Source organism: Phacochoerus africanus, chromosome 4, assembly GCF_016906955.1.
Source record: "Phacochoerus africanus isolate WHEZ1 chromosome 4, ROS_Pafr_v1, whole genome shotgun sequence".
In the NCBI taxonomy this organism is placed as follows: domain Eukaryota; kingdom Metazoa; phylum Chordata; class Mammalia; order Artiodactyla; family Suidae; genus Phacochoerus; species Phacochoerus africanus.
This window is the reverse complement of record NC_062547.1, coordinates 119549179-119572729: the sequence shown is the minus strand read 5'-3', so window position 1 is coordinate 119572729 and position 23551 is coordinate 119549179. Positions and strand designations below refer to the sequence as shown.

General features: G+C 41.9%; 1 pseudogene; it reads right to left on the bottom strand.

Moving 5' to 3' along the window:
• The window catches only part of LOC125124714 (GTP:AMP phosphotransferase AK3, mitochondrial-like), a 44529-nt pseudogene that overhangs the window by 732 nt on the left and 20246 nt on the right, over positions 1-23551 (bottom strand).

Sequence of the window (23551 nt, the reverse complement as noted above, 5' to 3'; positions counted from 1 at the left end):
CTTGCGCTCTTGCTCTTGGTGCGCACAGGGAGCACGCGCCAAGGGGGCGCAACGAGGGAAGAAAAGGATGGACGCTGTGGAGGCGCACACGAGTGAGCTGAAATAATGAGCCAAGGAATATGCGGTATAAAGGGTGGAAGAGATGGTAAGTGTGACGGGGAACTTAAGAAATAAGGTGTAGATTTACAAGTTACACCATCACAGGAGGAAAAAGAGAATGTAGGAATGCAATATTCAGAGAAACGTTTTCCAGTGTTAAAGAGTGATACCAGTCCCAGGAATCAACGTGGAACTGTCTAGAACACCTAGAAGCAAATACTGGCAAAAGTGTAAGTAAGGTCTCTCACAATCTGCTGGTGGGGTGGCCCCTAGTTTGGAAGTCAACTTGGCAGTGGTTGTTGTTGCCAAAATTTGGCCTCTTTCTACCTGTGCTGAATTGAAACGCAGAAACAGAGTTTGGGGTAAAAGAGAAACAGGTAGCTTTTGTTGCTTTGCCAGGCAAGGGGGGTTAGGCTAAAGCCTTAAATACTGTGCCCTCCATTGGAAAGAATTTCGAGAAATTTTATAGTTAAAAGGAGAAAGACAGATTTTCAGATAGGAATCAGGATTGGGACAAACATGCATTCTTCTTTCTTTGGGGGAATCTTAGTCATCAAAGCTGGAGTCAGGAGATCTCCACATCATGATGATGGTCTTCTGGGTTATTTCCTAGAATAACAATACTTGGGAAAGGGCATATTGATCAGAGATTAGAACAAACTAGGAAATTTTCTGAAAAACATCGTTGTGCTCAGGGTGCCTGGCTTTAGCTTACAGGTGATTGTATTTAGGGTACGATTAAGCCAGGGAGGAGGACAAGGAAGAACTCTGAGCTGTTTAGTTTTAAAGTATTCATTTCTAAAAGAAGCTTAGGGAATATAACTTTTCTCTTAGGTGCATAAGATGCCTGTGTTGTTATGTGTATCCCTTGAGAAGGAACCAGGATCCTGTGAAGACTGTAGTATTGTTTCATGACTGTTCCTCCCTTATCTTTGCATCCCCTTCCTTCCCTGATGAGCCACTGTTTGAACCTAGTTCCTGTAGGTAGGAACTCAGGGAAGGTCATGGAGGTTGAATGATGCCCATTTCCTCAAAGCAAGAAATGGACACACAAAGGCTTTTGTGCCCAGGAGCCCTACAGGGCCCTGCTCGGTTTCACTATTATTATTATTATTATTTTATGTCTTTTGTCTTTTTAGGGCTGCACCCAAGGCATATAGAGGTTCCCAGGCTCGGGGTCAAATCAGAGCCACAGCTGCCAGCTATGCCACAGCCACAGCAATGCAGATCCGAGCGGTGTCTGCGACCTACGCCATAGCTCATGGCAATGCCGGATCCTTAACCTACTGAGCAAGGCCGGAGATCAAACCCAAGTCCTCATGGATACTGGTCGGGTTCGTTAACCACTGAGTCACAGTGGGAACTCCTTATTTTTTTTAAAATAACTTCTCAATATTTTCCTTAGACAAACACTCTCACATGACAAGAAGTCACGTATAGGATGTTCATTTCAGCCTTATTTATAAGAGCAAAACATTATTAATCTAACTGTTCATTAATGAGAGAATAGCTAAGTGAACCTTAGAGATATTATGTAGAAACTAAAAGGACAGATCTCTATGGCTAGCATGAAAAGATTTCTAAGACAGTGTAAATGCAAAAGGTTGCTGCGTGATATAATTAAGGTTAAAGTATGATATAGTTTACATTTACACATATGTAATATTGGTTATGTGAACTGAGAATCTGGGTTTCAAGCAGTGGATGAATATGGCTTTATTTTGTTTTTAGATGATGGCTCTGTCTGCAAGAATGGAAGCAAGGAGAGCCGTTAGAAGACTGTTTCAATAAATAAAGAGGTGAGAAAGTAGTAGTTTAATTTTTTCAATATAATTGATATTGAGCATCTTTTTCCCCCCACTATATGTTATTATAAGATATTGAATACTGTTCCCTGTACCACTACAGTAGTAGGTCCTTGTTGATTATCTATTTTATATATAGTAGTATGTATGTGTTAATCCCATACTCCTAATTTATTCCCTCCCCACTCTTTCCCCTTTGGTAACCATAGTTTGTTATGGTTACCAGAGAAACCAAAGTCTTTCTCTGACATTACTTAGTGTAACGTTATTTAGGTCCATCCATGTCACTGCAAATGGAATTATTTCATTCTTTTTTATGGCTGAGTAATAAACCATTTTTTTGTGTGTGTGTCTAATATTCTTTATCCATTCATCTGTCGATGGACATTTATGTTGCTTCCATGTCTCTTGGCTATTGTAGATAGTGCTACTGTGAACAAAGAGGTGCATGTATCTTTTCAAATTAGAGTTTTTGTCTTTTCTAGATATATGCCCAGGAGTGGGGTTGCTGGATCATATAATAACTCTATTTAAAAAAAATTTTTTGTTTGCTTTTTTTAGGGCTGCACCCACAGCATATGGAAGTTCCCAGGCTAGGTGTTGAATCAGAGTTACAGCTTCTGGCCTATGCCACTGCCACAGCAATGCGGGATCCAAGCCACATCTATGACCTACAGCACAGCTCGTGGCAGTGCCAGATCCCTGACCCACTGAGTGAGGCCCGGGATTGAACTTGTATCCTCATAGATGCTAGTCAGATTCATTTCTGCTGCACCACAATGGGAACTCCCTATTTTAAAAATTTTAAGGAATCTTCATAGTGTTCTCCATAGCAGCCATCTCAGTTTACATTCCCACCAATAGTTTAGGAGGGTTCTCTTCACACTCTTTCCAGCATTTATTATTTGTAGACTTTTTGATGATGGCCATTCTGACTGGTTTGAGATGATACATCATTGTAGTTTTTTAAAATTAAAAAAAATAAATAAATATAGATGATTTACAGTGTTACACCTACCTGATTGTAGTTCTGATTTGCATTTCTCTAACAATTACTAATATTGAGCATATTTTAATGTTCCTGTTGAGCATTCTGTATGTCTTATTTGGAGACATATCTATTTAGTTCTTCTGCCCATTTTTTGATTGGATTGGGGTTTTTTTTATTGTTGTTGTTATTGAGCTATATGAGCTGTTTGTATGTTTTGAAAATTAATCTCTTATCAGTAACATTGTCTGCAAATATTTTCTCCTATTCTTTATGTTGTATTTTTGTTTTGTTTATGGTTTCCTTTGCTGTGCAAAAGCTTATAAGTTTAATTAGGTCCCATTTGTTTACTTTTGCTTTTATTTGTTTTGCCTTGGGAGACTGATCCATGAAAACATTGCTGTAATTTATGGCAGAGAATGTTTTTGCCTACATTCTCTTCTAAGAGTGTTATGGTGTCATGTCTTATGTTTAAGTCTTTAAGCCATTTAAAGTTTATTTTTGTATATGGTGTGAAGGAATGTTCTAACTTCATTGATTTACATGCAGCTGTCCAACTTTCCAAACACCACTTGTTGAAGAGACTCTCTTTTCTCCATTGTATGTTCTTGTCTCCTTTGTGGAAAATTAACTGACTATAGGTGTGTGGGTTTATTTCTGGACTGTCTATTCTTTTGCACTGGTCTATATGTCTTTTGTGTGTGTGTGTGTGTGTGTGTGCCAATTCCATGCTGTTTTGATTAGTGTAGCTATGTGGGGTTGTCTGAAGTCTAGGAGGGTTATGCCTCCAGCTTCATTCTTTTTCCTTAGGATAGCTTTGGCAATTCTGGGTCTTTTGTCATTCCATATAAATTTTTGGATTCTTTGTTCTAGTTCTGTGCAAATTATCATGGGTAATTTTGCATTTACCTGTGGGATTGCATTAACTCTGTAGATTACTTTGGGTAGTGTGGCCATTTTAACAATATTGATTCTTTCAATCCAAGAGCATGGGATAAGATTGAGATCTTTTCATTTGTTTATGGTCTCCTTGCACTTTACTTCCATGTAGAATTTTTAAACTGACAATTACCTACTGATCACTTCCTTGGAAAAATACTTTAGGTTTAGTTTACACTATGAGCCATGAAACAGATCCTCAGCTTTGTCTCAGATGGTCCAAATGCACTGGCTTCATTGTATCAGCCTGTGCATTGGATGGCACCACTGTTGATTGGAAGCTGCTGAGTCACCCGCCCTGCATCCGCTTCAATTTTTAACCATTCTTGAGCCACTTCATTTCTGAAAAAGATCCATAAAAATGATGTGATGACTTGTTCTATAAGCAAGAGAGAAAGCTATTTCCAGAAAAAAAGATTTTCAGAGTAGAAACCTGATTTCTGTATCTTTTATCACAGCAGAGTAGAACTGCTGCTCTAATTTCTCAGACTTTTAAAAAATTGTTTCTGCTATTTTGAGTCCCTAAGTTAGTCATATAAGCTCTTTCATTGTTGCTATATTCAAAAGAATTATCCATAAGATGATTCAAAAGGTATATGAATGTTTAATAGAAATTTAGTCCATATTCCTTAGCAAAGGAAAAAAAATCATAAGTTGAAACAGTATTTTGCATAATACTAATTGCTTTGCATAATAAAGCAGCATACTGTGACTGTCTTTTAGGGTAACTAATTATATACACAAAAAGGGATCCTGCCAAGGTCTTTCTATCCTACTGGATAGATTTAGACTTATAGTATATTCACCCTTTAATTGAGATAGCTAATTTGGTCTCTGATTCTGATCCCAGAATATCCCAGAGAGAGTATCTGCCAAGAGTGGGTAGGGCTCACCTGGTTGTAGGCATGAGTGGGAGGATCTAATTGAAGCTACAGCTGCCAGCCTATGCCAGAGCCACAGCAATGCAGGATCCAAGCTGCATCTGCTACCTGCATCACAGCTCGCAGCAATGCCAGATCCTTAACCCACTGAATGAGGCCAGGGATTGAACCTGCAACCTCATATTTCCTAGTTGGATTCGTTTCCACTGCACCATGACAAGAATTCATAATAATGCCTTTTAATTTTAATGAAGAGTATGTTTGCTTTACCGTATATAAGAAAAAAATATAGCTAACACATCAAACCTAATACCTCACAGTATTCTTGTTTAGGATAAAACTAAACTATAAATTTATTTGAAAACTGCTCCACAGATATGGAAAAGTTCAGTAAGGGAGAACACATGAGTGACTCAAAGTTTATGAACTGTTGTTAGAGGCAACAAGAGATCAAGAAGAGATAGTTGGCACGGCTCTTCATCTACCCACCGTCTGGGAGGGTAGGATGTTTAGAAGTGATACCTTCTTCTATAGGAAATGCTTAGCACCATGCATGGCATTTAATAAACACCCACAAAATAGAAGCTGATAATGTGTTTGGGAAGCATCTTTGAGTCCAGGGAACTAATACTAACATTGATTAATTACTTCCTCTGTACAGATACTATGGTGGGGGATTTACCTCTGTTGTTTCAGTTCCTCTTCACAGCCATCATGAGTAGATGTTATGACCCCCAGTTTTGGAATTAAAAATTGAGACTCAAGAAAATGAAGGAACTTAAGGTCACAAAGGTATCAAGTGGAGGAGCTAGGACTTGAATCGAAAAACCTGTCTTCCTCCAAAGTCCATCATGGTTTTCCACCCAGCTCCCAGGACAGCCAGGGCCCATGTCCCTGACCACTGGGAAGCAGCTCGGGAAAGAACTAGACGTGTGGAATTTGGAGGCCTAATGTAAACCTGACTCTTCCATTTGCTAACATTGTGACCTTGAACATTTCACTTGACTTTTTTCTGACCCTCTGTTTCTTATGTGTATGATGGGGACAGTAAAAATTAACACAGCAGGCACTAAATACTGGTTTCACAGGCCATTAACAGGTTGTGTGATCTTGAGCAAACCCCTTCCCTCTCTGGGTCTTGACATCCTCAGCTGTAAAGATGATGGGGTGGGCCCTTCAAGTCCTGCTAGGAATAATTGTTCCACGATTGTATTCTGATTGGACTACAAGAAACATTACTGACTAAAGTCGGTGGAAGTAACTAGGTCACCTTCCATTTGGTGTGATTTTATTTATAAGTATTTATAATTTATAAGTCTGGATTTCTTAGAAAGCAGAGCCAGACAATGATATGTTGCTGCTGATTTGTGAGGGAGTGTAATACCAAGGAGCAGAAGAGAAGGGCACAAGAGTCTTGCATGTGAAGCAGGAGAGGAGGGAGAGAAATTGGAGCAGACATAACTGAGCTGATGCCACCAAGTGCTCCTGGTTGCTCTGTCTTATAGAACCAGCCTCTGAAAAGCTGTATCTTAGGACGGTCGGTCTGGAGTTTAAAAAAGAGAGAGAGAGGATGAATTTACCTACCAGTTTCTATCTTCCATTTAGCAATGAGATATTAATTCCTCTGCAGCTATAGCTTGTGCAGTTCTGGGCTCTGGAGCCAGATCTCTTGTGTCCCACATCTTGGTGTGAACAGGGAGGCCCAGAATGGGAGATTGTGAGTATGTAGCCTGGAGGTGAGGCTGGGCTCTGGCAGGTGCACCTGCAAGTAGTCCGAGCTGGTTGCCATGGCAGCAGTTGGAACAAGAGCCAGGGGAGGCTGAGAGCATTTGACAGTGGTGTAGGTATGTGATACAATACCTTATGCCCCATTGACTCTTAAATAGAATCTCAGGGACTTACTCATAAAGGATGATCATGAAGAGAAAATAATTCATAGAAATAAAAAAAGAAAGAAGTGACCTCAGTTAGTTTCCTGAAAAGGGAGGATAATAATAGTACTTATCTATAGGGTTGTTGCAGCAATAGAATGAATTCAAGAATCCAATATTTGTAAAGCATTTCAAATATGTGCATCATAGAAAAGCCACTACATAGACGTTTGTTTAAAGAAAGAAGACATTACCCACCCGGGGTTGTGATGGTTTCTGCAACTGAGCATTGCATTTACCCTTAAGCTTTCTAGCAGTTAAGAAAAAAGGCAAATATGGTAGGTTTCATAATTGATATTATCTGGTCAAAAGGAGCTTGCTAATTCTGAAAGAGAGCCAAGAATCTACCTGACATGAAAACCTAAAGGTAATTGATCTCAAGGGACATTAAAAAGCAGAATAAATAATGTTTTCATAATAGTTTAAGAAAGATGTGCTGAAGAGTTTCTCATATGGCTAATTCTTTCACTGGTATTTTACCCGATACAGCTATTTCTTCTGAAAGCTAAGGAAACGAGGTTCAGGTTTGTAGCCTTCTGATGTGTTACCCTGAATCTGTGGTTCTCGAGCAGGGCATTCCTGTCCCCCCAGGGGCATTTGACGATGTCTGCTCTGGGGTGGGGGTAGAGGGTGATAATGCTACTGTAACTGGTGGATAGAGGCCAGGGATGCTTTTAATATTGCATGGGATGTATGTATACTAAAAAAATTGGCTATTCCTCTGAAACTCAAATTTAACTGGGAACACTGTATTTAAATTTGCTAACGCCAGCAGCTGCATTTCCTACAATGCATAGGACCGCCGTCTACAGCAAAGGATTCTCAGGCCCCAATGTGAATAGTACTGAAGTGGAGGAACTTTGCCTTAGATGAGTATAAATCTTTGCATACCTTCCTAGAAGAGACAGAGTTTGGATGTTAAAATACCTTTTCCTTAGTCATACTTTTGTTTAAAGTTAGTTAGCTCACAGCTTCAAGTCAGCCCTGGCCTCAGCCTAGCTTATTGAGACCCATGATGCTCACAGAAGCTCAAGGCCTGTCTCCAGCAAACAAGTCTCAAAGTGGACATTGCATAGGAATCTTCTTGAACACACCACTGCTCTTTAAATATCTCCCCTTCCTACCAATAATTTAGCACTTACCTCCTACTGCTTCATCTGGTTATTTGGAGAGAGTTTATTGCATAAGCACTCAGCTAATCCACAAATGTTTTTCCAGACTGATGGTGAGCACAGTGATTTGGACAATGAAAACGAGGCAGGACCTGGAGTCTGCAGTATTCTAGGGGCTTACATTCTAGCTACAGAGATCACTTAAGGGAAAGATACTCTAGGAAGGCAATGGCAATCCTGTGTTCCTATATGAATGAGTAAAGGTCCGGGGGATGACTGAATGATGAGTGGGAACAGAGGGCTGGGGCCCATCTCGTGACTGGGCTGTGACAGTGAGTCACAGGTGGGCTCTAGGGAGACATTGTCTCTCCATAGAGAAAGCGCAGGCAGGCATAGGGCCCTGGAAACAGATAGTAGAAAAGACTTGGTGGGAAGACAGAATGTTAAGCCCCCTCCTCTACTTCTCTGGAGACCTCTCACCAAGGCTCACATCATACTGCTTTCTTTGGTTTTATTAGAAACTTCTTTATGTAATAGAAGCCCGATAATGTCCCCATGGTATACATCGCAAAGAAAACATTCACTAAGTAGAGCTATAAAAGGTCACAACTGAAATTTCCTCATGAAAATATCACTGGGTTTACCCCTCACCTCCGCCTGCTTCCCCAACCTGGAATGAGATAGGTAGGGATTATTGGTGTCTTCCCTTGTCCAGAGGATACACTTTGCATTCAAGCAAACTATAGAGGTTACTTTACCAAGCGTGAAATGGGACAGAAAAATGGGGAAAAAATCAGCTGCCAGATGCTCTCCAGCTAAACTGCTTAAGAGGTGGATGATGCCCTCTGCTCAGTGCCAGCTCACCTATAGCTACACACACACCTGTCGTGTTCTTCATCCACGCCCATCATTTTTGACCTCTCCTTAGTCATTTCTTAGCTGTAGACAGATGGCTTCTGCATTTCCAACTCCATGACTCAGCAAAGAAAACACAAGGCAGGACCGTGCTTGGTATGATGTAATGTAATAACATATTCACACTGGTAACCCTGTTTAACCCAGAAAGGATTCAGTTACACCAAGTGTTCTCTGCTCAGAAGGCAGGGAACTTTATTGTTTACTTTCGAAGGCTTGCCATCAAAAAATGGCTGATCATAACCCTTTGTGACTGAAGGGTTAGTTTCAGTTTTTGGAAAAATTGACTTCCATGATATACTTACTTCTCCACTTGGGCTGGGAAATAAGGTCCTGCTGTACTTTCATAATGTACCGTGATTCCCAAAGGCACAGGTGATTTCTCACGGGCTTCATTTTGAGTTGGAGGGTTCTCAATGACATACAGTCTTTTTAAAAGAATCTTTTTCAGATGGAAAAATGTTATATTTACAGAAAAGCTGCCTAAGTAGTACAGAGTTTTCACATGCCTCATCATCCAGTTTCCCCTGTTGTTAACAACTTGCTTAAGCAGGATATGTTTGTCACAACTAAGAAACTAATATTGGTACATTGTATAAACTCCAAGACTTTTGAGTTTCACCCCATTTTGCATCAGTGTCCTCTTTCTGTTCCAGATGCCAATCCAGGCAACCACATTACATTTGGTTGTCATATCGCCTCAGTCTTTTCTGGTTTATGACAGTTACACAGTCTTTTTTTTTTTTTTTTGGTGACTTTGACAGTCATGAGGAGTACTGGCCAGATATCCTGTAGAAGGGGTCTGTCTGTTGTTTTTCACATGATGAACTGGGGTTTTATGTTTTTGGCAAGGATGCCCAAGAGGTAAAATGCCCTTCTTGTCACATCGCATCAAGGGTACATGATACCACTGACATCTTTGGTGACTTTAACCCTTATCACTTGATGAAGATGGTGTTGGCCAGGTTTCTCTAGAGTACAGTTACCATTTATTTCTTTCCTTCCTCCTTCTAATCTTTGGAATTGGGTCACTAGATCTGGCCCACCCCAGTGAAGGATGTGGCTCAGCGCCACCTCCTGAAGGAGGAGTGTCTGCTTATATTACTTGGAATTCCTATGTAAGAAAAAATTCATACAGCCATTTTAATGAGAGATTTTAATAAATATATATGCCAAACTCCCAGACTTAGCAAATGTTAATATTTTGCCAAACATGCTGCTGATTTTTATTTTATTATTTATTTATTTATTTATTTATTTATTTATTTATTTATTGTATTTTTGCCATTTCTAGGGCTGCTTCCCACGGCATATGGAGGTTCCCAGGCTAGGGGTCTAATTGGAGCTGTAGCCATTGGCCTATGCCAGAGCCATAGCAACACGGGATCTGAGCTGCGTCTGCAACCTACACCACAGCTCACAGCAACACCAGATCCCTAACCCACTGAGCAAGGCCAGGGATCAAACCCACAACCTCATCGTTCCTAGTTGGATTCGTTAACCACTACACCACAATGGGAACTCCCTGCTGATTTTTATTTTAAATAGATTTTTAAAAATCGTTATAGGTCTGGTTGAAGTCTCCTTTATACTTCTTTGTTATCCCATGCTTCTCCCTCTTACCTTTTAGGTAGCATTAACCATGTTTTTACATGTATTTGTATATTCATAAAAGAATTTTCCATATTTATATTTCATTGTGCAACTTACTTTTTGCATTCACCTTTGTTTCTGAAGTCATCCAGGTTGAAACATGTATATGGAAAGGCATCTTAATCTTAGCCAGTAAATTGCCTCCAAATCACTTTGTAATTGGGTTATTAGTGGGAAAGTTTCCTGTAGACTATTAATCCTCCCCATGGTGTGTGAATTTGTGGAAAGTGAAAGATGCCCCCTGACCTTGTTCTTAGAAGTTGGACTGGGGGCATTCCAGAAAGACCAGAGAGAAAAGAGGAGCTAAATGTCCTTTCTGATGCTTCCTACTAGCCATCCCTCTCATTATTCTTTCTGTCCTGGCTGCCCCTTCTCCACCACCTGTCTTCTGACTGCCCACCTTCCCTGGTGTCGGTGAGTCTTCAGAGCAAGTATCTGACATCAGCAAGGGTGGCTGGAGACTGCCACTCAAGCCCTCAAGAGACAGTGCAAGGCGCTATAGTGATGCCAGAAAGATGTTACTGGAACCCGGGTTCTTATTCATGGAGCGAGAATGAACTTCAAGAACACACAGGCAACAAGTAAGCGAAGTCTTTATTACAGGAAAGTAAACAGCTCCTAGGACAGCTGGGAGGGAGAAGAAGAGCCCCCCCCCCATTGTCCTACCTGGGTTTTTACCCCTTAAAGATGGAGGGTACCAATGTGGGGTCCCGAAAGATGTGGTTTTCTCCCATTGGCTTTGTCCGATTACCTATATCAGTCCTTGTCCAATAGGGGTTTCAGAGGTGGAAATGTTCCATAAGTCTCATGGTTTCTTTGCCTTCCTCTTCCTGTACTGAGTCACAGTGGGTTTGAGATTAATGTCCATCTGGGCATAGGTACACTCCCTCTAGTAAACCAGGCCTGTGGGAATGTTACTCCCTGGAGCCCTTAAGTTGCAAATGTTATTCAATAGCCATATCAAAGAATGCATCGAAGCCCATGCTCCTACACTGACTACCCGAGTTATTATTCTCCCTCAATCGAACTGAGGATAATAAGGTTTCAACTCCTGAGCTCCAAACTCAGGTCTCTTACAACTCAAACTCAATATGTTTCAAAACTACCCTTCCCCCACAAGCTGTTCCTAACTTCAATATCCATCCACTTGCCAAAGTCCAAAACCTGAGAGTTGTTCTTGACTCCTGCTTTTCTCTCTCCTGACACTGAATCATGCCCCAGAGTCCTACTAGTCCTGTTTCCTCTGTATCTTAATTCTTCTTTTCTTTCTTGCTGCATGCCATCACCCTCATCCAAGTTACATGAACTTACATCCAAATTACTGCAGCACATGCCCAGCTGGACCCCCTGCCTCCAATCTGCCCCCCCCCATTGTATCTTCCTTCCACTCTGCAGCCTGGAGAAATCAAATCTTATGACTCTTCCAGCTAAACCTTCTCCATTGGCCTTAGAACAAAATCCCAGCTAAACCTTCCCCACTGGCCTACCCAGATTTACAAAACCCCCAGATCTCACTTCCTGCCCTCTCTGCATCAGACTTTATGGACCAGTCATAGCCAGTTTCTTTCACTTTCCCAAATACACGGTACTGCTCCCCCACCTCTGAGGTCTTCACACATGTTCTTCTCTCTCCTTAGAATACACCCTAATTCAACTTGGGTCAGCTTTCAATTTGCAGCTGAAATATTCCTGTCTGTATAAGAACTCTGGCAAAGACTCTTTTCTCAACCAAACTTTAGGCAGTCTCCTCGGGGCCTTCTTTTTGGTTAGGCCTTGTCCTTGGGCCTGTTTTAGCAAGAATCCTGCTAAATGGGTCTAGCGAGAATGCCGCCCACCCGGCCCCCCGATGTCTGACCGCTTTGACTTCCCGTCAGGTTCCTCATCCCCTGCCTCTTGATGTCTCAGTCCCTTGCCTACCTGTAGCAACCATTTTATTAGGCCATATTAGCAAGAATCCCTAACCCTTGATGTGTCCTCTTAGTAACTTTCCATCCACTGATACCCCCACCCCTTGCTTGTTGGCTGTGAATCCCTAGCCCTCTCTGCTGTATTTGGAGTTGAGCTCAGTTGTATATTGAAGTCTCTTTTCCCTACTGCAGTATTCACAGAATAAAATCTGCCTTTGCTACCTTTAACTGGTATCTGACTTTGTTTCTCTTTAGCCAGCCCCTGACCCCTAGACTAGGTTAGAATCCTACCATATGCCTCTTCTACTTCCCCTGTCCTCATTATCAACTCTTTCTATAATTGTGTGTTTTTCTTAGTAAGCTCTAAGAGTCTTGAGAGCAAGGATCAGGTCTTGTTTGCCATCGTATCCCCAGCACAGCCCAAAGCTGCCATGTGTAGGACACAGTCATTGTGTGTGTGGAATAATGGAATAGATTTTCAGGGTTTCTCACTTGCTTATATGGAACGTTCCACCACCACAGGCAGTTTTAAGTAACATAGATATGTTCCAGGGCTAGCGTGGTGGGCTTTCCCCAGGTATAGAAGGAATCTGTATCTCCTTTTATACAATTCAGAAGCTCTTAAAGTCCTCCCTAGAGCAGAAACATGGAACTCTCTTTGTTTTTTCTTTCTTTCTTTCTTTTTTTTTTTTTTTTGTGTGTGTGTGTGTCTGTCTTTTTTGTGTGTGTCTTTTTAGAGCCACATCCGTGGCATATGGAGATTCCCAGGCTAGGGGTTGAATCGGAGCTACAGCTGCCAGCTTACAGCATAGCCATAGCAATACAGGATCTGAACTGCATCTGCAACCTACACCACAGCTGACTACCACACCGGATCTTTAAACCACTGAACAAGGCCAGGGATCGAACCCAAACCCTCATGGATACGAGTCAGGTTCATTACCACTGAGCCATGATGGGAACTCCCGGATCTGACTTTCTCTAGCAGTGGCTCCAGATGGAACTGGCAGCTGCCTAACTCCTTTGTTCACTCAGGCAGACTCTCAGCTCAAGCGCCCAAAACCCATGATTGCACTTGCTATGTTTACTTACCTTGCTTTGTATTTTCTGCCAACCACAAAAGATAGACAAGACCTAAATTAATCATGTTTAATGCTCAGGTGCAAAAGATGATTAAGTTCTTCATTTAATGTAACCATTCCTCATTTTACCCCTGTCTCTCTGCTTATTTATTTCAGATATGCTTATAAGTCATTGGCTGGTTTTGATACGTTTTGGAACACTGATAAAGAGTATCAGATGTATTTTATGTTTGACTGGGGGCTTTCTGCTATCTTGAACAGAGATTTGGTTGATAATTTTCAAATGGAAATATCTTCATTTTGTAACATATGTAAAGTTTGGAGTGTGAGCTAGAGCAAACAAGACAGTGATGACATTAAGTAAAAAATGATCTCTTATTAAGCAAATAGGGTAAAAGCAAAAGACTGTCATCAATATTGTTATGAAAAGGAGTTCCTTTCATGTCTCAGCATTTAATGAACCTGACTAGGATCCTTGAGGAATCACATTTGATCCCTGGCCTTGCTCAGTAGGATAAGGATCCTGCATTGCCATGAGCTGTGGTGGAGATCACAGATGTGGCTTGGATCCCCCATTGTGTGTAGGCTGGCGGCTGTAGCACCGATTCGACCTCTAGCCTGGGAACTTCCATGTGCTGCAGGGGCAGCCCTAAAAAGCAAAAAAAAAAAAAAAAAAGAAAAAAAGATTGTTATTAAGAAACCAAAGGGACCACCTGTGAGTTCTTACAAACCAATGGTATTACCCTCTGAAGGAGGATATGGCTTCATTGAAACTCCTCCTACTCATGAGCCTGTGTCATGGTTTCGAAGGTTCGTGGAGGAGAGAATTTTGTAACCTCTCTGGCAAACCCTTCTGGTGTAGAAATGATGACTCTTGCAAACCTGAGCCTGAGCCAAAATTTCCCTTAAATTCTTCTCACTGCAAGTAAAACGTAATTCCATTTATCTTTTTGCAATGTAGGAGGTGATAGAAGCAGAAAGAGGTTAAATGATTTGCTCATCATCTCATCTAATTAGTGGTAGACTTAGATTTGAACCTAGGCCTTTCGGGCTCTAAAGTACCCCCTCTTTTGTTCTTAGCCAGTGGACCGCCTTGCCTAGTTATTGTATGGCTCAATAAATAAGACCATTCTTTTTTTTTTATGCTTTTTGTTTTGTTTTGTTTTAGGGCCATACCTGTGGTATATGGAGGTTTCCAGGCTAGGGGTTGAATCAGAGCTGCAGCTGCTGGCCTACAACACAGCCACAGCAACGTAGGATCTGAGCCACATCATTGACCTACACAACAGCTCACAGCAACACTGATCCTTAGCGCACTGAGCGAGGCCAGGGATTGAACCCGCAACCTCATGGTTACTAGTCGGATTTGTCTCCGCTGTGCCACGATGGGAACTCCAAGATCATTCAGTTCTTTAGCAAGCTTGGATTAAAGATAATGCCCACTATTGGCCATAAACCCGTATGACTCTAGCTCTGTGTCCAGGGCTCCAGGTCACTATGAGGCAGCTCACAGTCTGCTTTTGGAAATAGTGGAGATGGAAATAGAAGACTGTCATGCCTCATGGCCCAGTGGGTTTGGGGAATAAGCCAGAAAGCTCTGACATTGAGGATCCCAGGCCTTTGGTGCAGTTTTACACTTTATATTATCCCATGAAGCTCTGACTTTGAAAAGTGGTTAAAGCTAATCTAAGTTTGAGACTGATAACTGTTTGGATCCTTTGTCTGTAAAATCAGGATAATAATAATTCTAGTAGGATCAATGACATAATTACATGTAAAGAGGTTGGAATAGGGCCTAGCCAATAGTAAGCTTTCAGTTAAGCTTAGGTATGAAAAATTTAAGTTGTTACTATTGTTTTTGTTATTATTGTAATAACATGAGAACAAAATATTTAAACACAACCACAGTGAATTAAACAGTGACTAGGCCCTCTGCACTGGGCTTCCTGAGTGGCCAGTGACTAAGCCAGTTGAAGGTGGTAACTCCAGCAGCTCCTACAATGCATATGCTTAAACAGGGGCCTAGACAGCTAACATTCAGTTTAGCTTTCCTCAGAATTACATCCACTGTTTTAGAAAATATTAGTGTTTACTAATAAAATATTTTTGTATTTAACTCTTGTCTCCAAAGCCTTAACTTGCAGTATTTCTATTTATACCATATAGTTCTTGGGTTTTTTCTTTTTCATTTCATCGAGGTATTTTTTTATTAGTCTTGTATATATTTATTTATTTATCTTTTTTTTTTGTCTTTTTAGGGCCACACATGTGGCATGTTGAGGTTCCCAGGCTAGGGGTCTAATCGGAGCTACAGCTGCTGGCCTATGCCACAGCCACAGCAACATCAGATCCAAGCCACATCTGTGACCTACACCACAGCTCATGGCATGCCAAATCCTTAACCCATTGAGGAAGGCCAAGGATTGAACCCGCAACCTCATGGTTCACTAGTTGGATTCATTTCCACTGCGCCACGATGGGAACTCCCTTACATTTATTCTTCGCAATTTTTAACCATTCTTCTTTTTTACTGAATTGTTACTTCTACATTCTCCTTGCTGAATTCTTCTTACCTTCCTCTTTTGATTTGTATAGTTTTGCTTCATACTCTCTTTGACCTTTTCTCTAATTTTGCAGTAGTAGTTTTTGCATATAGCTCAGCTGTTTTTCATACTTCTTAAAACTTAGAACCTTTGTTTAATACCTAAATGCTCAATCTGCACAGGATTTTTTTTTTTTTTTTACTATAAAACACTCCAAAATGCAGAGAGTTTTTATAAGCAAGGTCCATACTTTGGTGGCTTCAAAATAGTGAACAGCTCTTCGAAAGTTATAATTGTAGAAGCTCTGTCCTAAAATATGTAACAAACAAAGCTCAGAAATGCATATTATTATTATGAAGTATCCCCTGACATTGTCAGCAGTCATTAATTAACAGGCATGGTCTTATGAACTTACTAGATGTTTGCACATTCATGAACAGGAGGGGCCTCAGGAAGAACTCTATCAGATGAGTCAGGAAGATGCATGTCTGCGTTTTCTGTTTGTTGTTGATGTTGTTAATGGCTGCATTTGCAGCAGATGGAAGTTCCCAGGCCAGGGATTGAATCTGAGCCATAGCTGCATCTTAGGCTGCAGCTGTGGCAATGCCAGATCCTTAACCCACTGCGCCAGGCCAGGGATTGAACTCATGCCTCCATAGTGACCTGAACCACTGCAGTCAGATTCTTAACCCATTGTGCCACAGCGGGAACTCCCTGCATTCTCTGTTGTCACCTTAGCCCACAGGTAAAGCCTATGAGGTTCCCCTTCTGTCTTGTACACAAACATACCCACATACCTTGGACTACACCGAAGCTTCTCCTTGAGGACTACCCTTGATGTTCATCTTGATCAGATTTTATCTCTGCATAGAGAAGGAAGAATGTGTCACGGGAGTTCATAAATGCACCCACGCGTGTCCCCAGGCCACCCTCACTCACCCCAATCTTGGCATCCCTGTATTTGTGAGTGAGTGTGCTTGCTTGGACTGAGTGGGGTAGGAAATACCTTTATGGAGTTTAAGAAGAAAAATGATGTTTCAGTTCTTCTTCGCCTTCTACATGCTGGCAAATGTACAACTACTGTCATCCATGTCTTTATCTTTCTCTAAGCAAAATCCCTGTTGTAAAAATGACATTGTGACTGTACAGATGGACTTACGCAAACATAAAGAGGTTATGGAGAGGTCAGGGCCCTAATTTAGGAAGAGTTAATGGGACCTGCTCACAGGTCCTTCTGGGTACCTTGCTAGTGCCTACATGGTAATTATGTACAGCTGCCCAGGGCCAGCTGCCCAGGGCCAGCTGCCCACGTGAAAGGTTCTGAGTGTCCCCATGATGAGTCAACAGGTGGCTGCCACCTCCCAGGCATTTAAATACTCTACCCCTTTCAGCTTCTTCCGGCTGCTGGTAGCAGGAAGTAGCCACATTAAGGCAGATGCATCCTAAGTGTCTGGGTGGGAAAAATAAGAAGTATCAGAAAGAAAGTCAAAGTTTAAAGTTCCTATATGAACTGATGTGGAATTTGTAGGAGAGTTTGCTTTGGGGATTGAGGTGAAGAGAGTCTGATTTCTGAAGTCTAACTGTGATTCAGCAAAGCACTGCAGGCACTAGAAAGCAGAGCAGTGCACCCTTCACTCTGTGTCACAGCAACCACTGGAAACAGCTGCTCTGTGCAAATTTATCTGGATGATCATAGCAGCAGAAGGGGTACCAGATTTATGTGAGGACCTGGGCCAGAGACCAGTGAGATCTTTTTTCTAGGCATTGGCTGCAGTGCCAGCCAACTTTGTGTACTAGATAGAGAAACAATATAATATCAAGCTCTGAAGTATTTTTTTAAAGCTATAAAACTGTTATTCTGTTATGGAAAAATATAGCTATTCTTTCTTTCTTTCTTTACTTGCTGTAATCCATAGCAGGCAAAGGAGGCTGCTGGGTTCCTAGAGTTTCCCTATGGGAGTCTAATTCCCCAAGTTTGTGTCTGTAAGACAGAGAAACATTACATAGCAGGCCGCACAAGAGCTTTCAGAATCACGGTTCTGAAACTTCCAACCTAACTACAAACCTCTTTCTCTACAGTTGTTTGGACATTCATTTCTTAGACTCTGCAGTCTTTTCTTGAGCCATTTTTAAAGTGAAGCTTTAACTGCACATTGAGTTTTTCTGTATTTCTTTCCATCTGCTCAATATAATAGACTCAGATCCTTGCCTTGGAAGAAGGATAAAGGGAGATGGGAGTGGAAAACAGTGATATCGATTGTTAGGTTTTTTTAGAAATGGACCAATATGCCTAAAAGTTCCCTTTTCCAGAAATAATCTTGGAGATAACCACTAGTTAGTCTATCAGATAGCTTTTGCTGCAAAATAAACTGACCCCCCCACCCCCACCCCCAGAGTTGTGGGTTAAAACAGTAGCTGTTTATATGCCTAACAATTTTGTGAATCAGCAATTTGGGCTGAGCGTTGCTGGGCAGTTCTTGTGGTCTTGGGACGTGCATTCGTGAGCCTGCTGGGTTGGCTGGGAACTGTAGGGTAGTCTTAGCTTGGTCAGCGTGATGCTGTTTTCCAAAGTCACCTCCTTCTAGCAGGCTAACCCAGGCTTTTTCACACAGTATCTGGGGAAGGATCTGAGAGAGCAGAATTCTCAAGGCCACTTCAAGGCCTCCCTTGGAACTGCACAACATCACCTCCACCCATTCTTTTAGCCAAATTGCGTCACAAGGGCACCAGGGATGCAAGGGCTAGTCTGCCTTTTGATGGGGGAAGGGTTGCGAAATCGCATTCTTTTTTTTTTTTTTTTGGTCATTTTTGTCTTTTTAGGGCCATACTTGCAGCATATGGAGGTACCTAGGCTAGGGGTCTAATCGGAGCTACAGCTGCTGGCCTACACTACAGCCACAGCAAGGCCAGATCCAAGCCACGTCTGTGATCTACACCATAGCTCACGGCAATGCTTGATCCTTAACCCACTGAGCGAGGCCAGGGATTGAACCCACAACCTCATGGTTCCTAGTCAGATTCTTTTCCACTGTACCATAACAGGAACTCCTGAAATCTCATTCTTAAAGACACATGTGCAGGGAGGGGAAGAATTGTCAGTTTTGGAATCTATTACATCTACTAAGTAAAAGGAAAGTGGATCCAAATAATTTTATCATAGATAAGTTTCACATAGAAGAAAAATGGGCTGATAAATAAATTGTTTTGGTTTGTACCTTATTCGAAATAGTGAGTGATCATTCTTGCTAATACTGACACCATCAAAAATGGAAACACAAATTCTTAGTTAACTTTAGTCCGGCTTCCTCGATTTTATACCCAGTAAATGTGAGGCCCTTCCACTTAGTACAGTAACTTTTGTTTCACAAGTTTGCATAGATGTTGTGTTGCAAGCTGGGTTCTTTGGGAGGTAGACTCGGAGTGTAGTGTGAAGGATGTTTATGAGCCATCCCCAGGATCAGCACCTGTGGGAGAGGGTAGGTGGCACAAAGGGAGAGGTTGAGTGGCCGTGCAGGTGCACAGCCTCAGTCAGCCCCTGGAGTGAGCTGTGGATCTGAAGCATCCTGTCAGAGTTGTGCCGGATTGGGCTGGTGTGGCTGGGCCTTTGTGCTCAACCCGTCTCTATTAGGGACTGGATGTTGGTCTCCTCTGGGAAGGTCGTGACCTTGGGCAAAGTGGCTTTCTGCAGCGGAGGCATCTCTGATGGTGCCAGTGGGTGAAGAGGATCTGCTGACAGTGGTTCTGGGGCTAAAGGCCCTTCCTTCCAGATCCAGCACGATACTGATGGGATCATGGTGAGATTCGAGCGCCACACCACTGCTTTAATCTGCAGGAGAAGCAGCATGGACACATAACATGATAGTATTTATTGACTTCTTGTTTTCTCCAGAGGATTTCAGATAGCTTCCTGAGGGGTGTCTGACTCACAGCACTGCTGAATTCATTTTGCTGCTGGAGCTCCGCAATAAGTAGTGGGCTAACAGGAATTAATCAGCCATTGTGTAAGTCTGCTTTCATGCATGTTTCAGGCTTCCTCCTTCTCGTCCACCCCTTCCTCCCCACAAAGGAGCACTGACCTCTGCCACACTACCTTCGGCCCACTGATGTGGTTTTCTCCCTCTTCTTTCTGGATCATGAGTTACCCGCATTGTCAGCAGGAAGTGAACTGGGTTACAGGGAAGCCAGGGGCCAGCAGTTGAACCCAACTCCAACGTAGTCATATATATATAAATGAAAGCTTACCAAACAGATCTGTTGGAACTGACTATGTTATAATCATATTTTTATTCTCTTTGTGAAGGAATGAAGCAAGCTTCCCTGGTGAATTTAGAATTGATTTTCAAAAATTTGATTTGTATATAACCTTTCAATCATCTGTTACACTTATGGCTGGATCAGGAAAGCCTACGTTGTGCTTCCTGTCTGAAGGTGGGTTTACTGTTTTAAGGGGCTTACAGTAGTCTTTGTAAGAGTTTTACCAGCTGCATCGGAGGCAGGATTGCCTGGTGGTGAAGAGTCCAGGTTCTGGAGCCCACCGGTTCTAACTCTGACACTTTCTAGATGTGTGTTCTTGGACAGGTCAGTTTCGCAAAGCCTCAGTTTCCTCTTCTCCACAATGCAGAATCTAACAGCTGTTCCCTCCAGGAACAACTATAAGGATTCAGTGACGTGATGGCCCCAAAGAGCCTGGCATTGGCCCTGGCACCAGAAGTGTTGGTATCTCAAGCAAAGTCAGTCAGACAGTGAGACACCAACATCATATGCTGTCACTTACATGTGGAATCTTAAAAAAAAGGACGCAATAAACTTCTTTGCAGAACAGATACTAACTCACAGACTGAATAACTTATGGTTTCCAAATGAGACAGGTTTGAGGATGGGGAAATGGGTTGGGGGTTTGGGATGGAAATGCTATAAAATTGGGTTGTGATGACTGTTGTACAACCATAAATGTAATAAAGTTCATTGAGCAATAAAAAAAGAAATGAAGTGTTAGCATCTCTGCTTCAGGAGGAGGATGATGGTAGTGGTGGTGATGACAATGGTAAGGCATTTGGTCTTTGTCCTCGGTCACATCCCCCAAAATACTCCTCTTCATGACCTACTTAGTCTGCCAATTCTTAATTTTTCTGCTGCAGGGCATCTAAAGCAATAGGTAGTGGGTAGATGGAAAAGAACACAGAGGAAAGAAAGGTATTTTTTAAAATCGTCTAAAGTACAGATGCACATTCAAAATAATAAAGTAGCATAACATGAATTAAATCTAGAATTACACAAAAATGAAAAGCTATGGCCCCTCCAATGACCCCCGAGAGCAGATACCCAGGAGAATAGAGGGAGACATGTATTCATAGGGTGGTCACCTCTGGGGGCTTGGGTTTCAGCAACAGTGGGGATCAGAAAGCAGAGCCCAGGGCCCATGGTTAGCAGGCATGTGGGGAGGACATGAAGCCACAGGCTTCTCACTGTTGGGCCCACCAGTGTCTAGCCAGTGATGGATGAGGGAGTGACCAGGTACCAGGCAAACTGAGAAAGGTTTCTAAATATAAAGACTTTAGTCTTTGAAACCTCAGCTGTTCTATAATAAGCTTCAACCTTTGTCCACTGGAGCAAGAGTTCACAAGAGGGTGGTTTCCTCTTGCTTGGCCTCGGTTCACAACACTTTGTTACAGAGAGGGGGCACTGCTGAAGTTATACACCAGAAATGTAAAGATTATTATTTTTAAAGTGTGGGTTAGCTATGAGCTTAATATCCTGCAGGGGAAAAGAAGATCTCTGTCCTTGGCGGTGGTGATTTATTAGTGTATATCTAGATTTGGTAAACTCTTACGTAGTTGGCCTGGTAGGGACCTGGTGTGTTCCGGCAAATCACACTGCCTGAGTTGTCATAGTTGTACTCAAGTTACGAACTTTCAAAGAACTGGAATTCAACAAAATGCATTTACACTGAAGCAGTTAAAATTGGTGTACCCTTTGGTTGGCAGTTTAGAAAGCTGTAGGAACCTTGAGGACCTCATTGCTCTTGTTGTCGCTCTATGGTCCTACAGATTAGGAGATGGGCCCAGCCTGTGCCCTGAAATTGTCTTGTGACTCTGTCCCTAGTATCTGATTCTGGACCACAGCTACTTTTTTGTCAAAGGGCATGTTTAAGGACCTACTTCCGGTTACTCGAGTCCTCTACTCTTCTGGGTTCTGAGTCAATGGGATTATTCTGTTGCAGTAGCCCTCAAATGTATGCCATACCTGGGACACGCTAAAACAGAGCCACAGGTAGAACACTTCTGGAGGAAAAAGGTTGGTGGGAAATACTTTGCCTGGGAATCCCAGACCCTCTGCTCTTTCCAGGCTTGGTGACAGGTTTGAATATGGCCTGCCTGATGGCTCAATCTCATGCTGATAGCCCAGTAATGAAAGTAGCCTGAAGGACTTCTTAAGTCATCACAGACAATGTAAATCACTGTTCAGCTAGCTAGTTCAGGGCCACAATCAGACATGACCTATAACTTCTGAGGGCCTTGTATCAAAGTGCTTTTGTCGTTTCTGTTCCAGTTGTTTTAATCGTCTTTAAAAGGAGGGAAAAGCTCTGACCGAAGTCTTGATCCTACAGTGTGTATAGTTCAATTCTACACAAGGAGACCAGTTTTCTTGGATGATTGTTAAATAGACCAGTTTCAAGTGGAAGTCCTAGGAGGGCTTTGAACAACACACCGAGTGTTCAGCTCTTCTTTTCACTTATTGTTTTTATTACTCACTAATTTTATTACATTTATAGTTGTACAGCCATCATCACAACCAAATTTTATGGCATTTCCATCCCAAACCCTCAGTGCATTGCCCCACCCTCCAACCTGTCTCATTTGGAAACCATAAGTTTTTCAAAGTCTGTGAATCAGTATCTGTTCTGCAAAGAAATTCATTGTGTCCTTTTTCTTAGATTCCACATGTCAGTGATAGCATTTGATGTTGGTATCTCACCATCTGACTGATTTCACTTAGCATGATAATTTCTAGGTCCATACATGTTGCTGCAGATAGCGTTTTTTTCTTTCCTTTTAATGGCTGAGTAATATTCCATTGTGTGTATGTACCACATATTCTTTATTCTCTCCTCTGTCAATGGACATTTAGGTTGTTGCCATGTCTTGATTATTGTAAGTAGTGCTGCAATTAACATTGGAGTACATGTATCTTTTCAAGTTATGGCTTTCTCTGAATAGATGCCCAGGAGTGGGATTACTGGATCAGATGGTAATGCTATTTTTGGTTTTCTGAGGAATCTCCACACTGTTTTCCACAGTGGTTACACCAATTTACATCCCCACCAAAAGTGTAATAGGGTTCCCTTTTCTCCATACCCTCTCCAGAACTTATGGTTTGTAGGCTTTTTGATTATGGCCACTCTGGCCAGTGTAAGGTAGTACCTCATAGTGGTTTGGATTTGTATTTCTCTAATAATGAGTGATGTTGAACATCTTTTCATGTGTTTTTTGCCATCTGTATGTCTTCTTTGGAGAATTGTTTAGATTTTCTGCCCATTTTTTGATGGAGTTGGTTTTTTTTGGTATTGAGATACAGAAGATGTTTATAAATGTTGGAGATTAATCCCTTGTCAGTCACTTCATTTGCAGACATTTTATCCAATTCTGTGGGTTGTCTTTTCGTTTTGTTTAGGGTTTCCTTTGCTGTGCAGAAACTT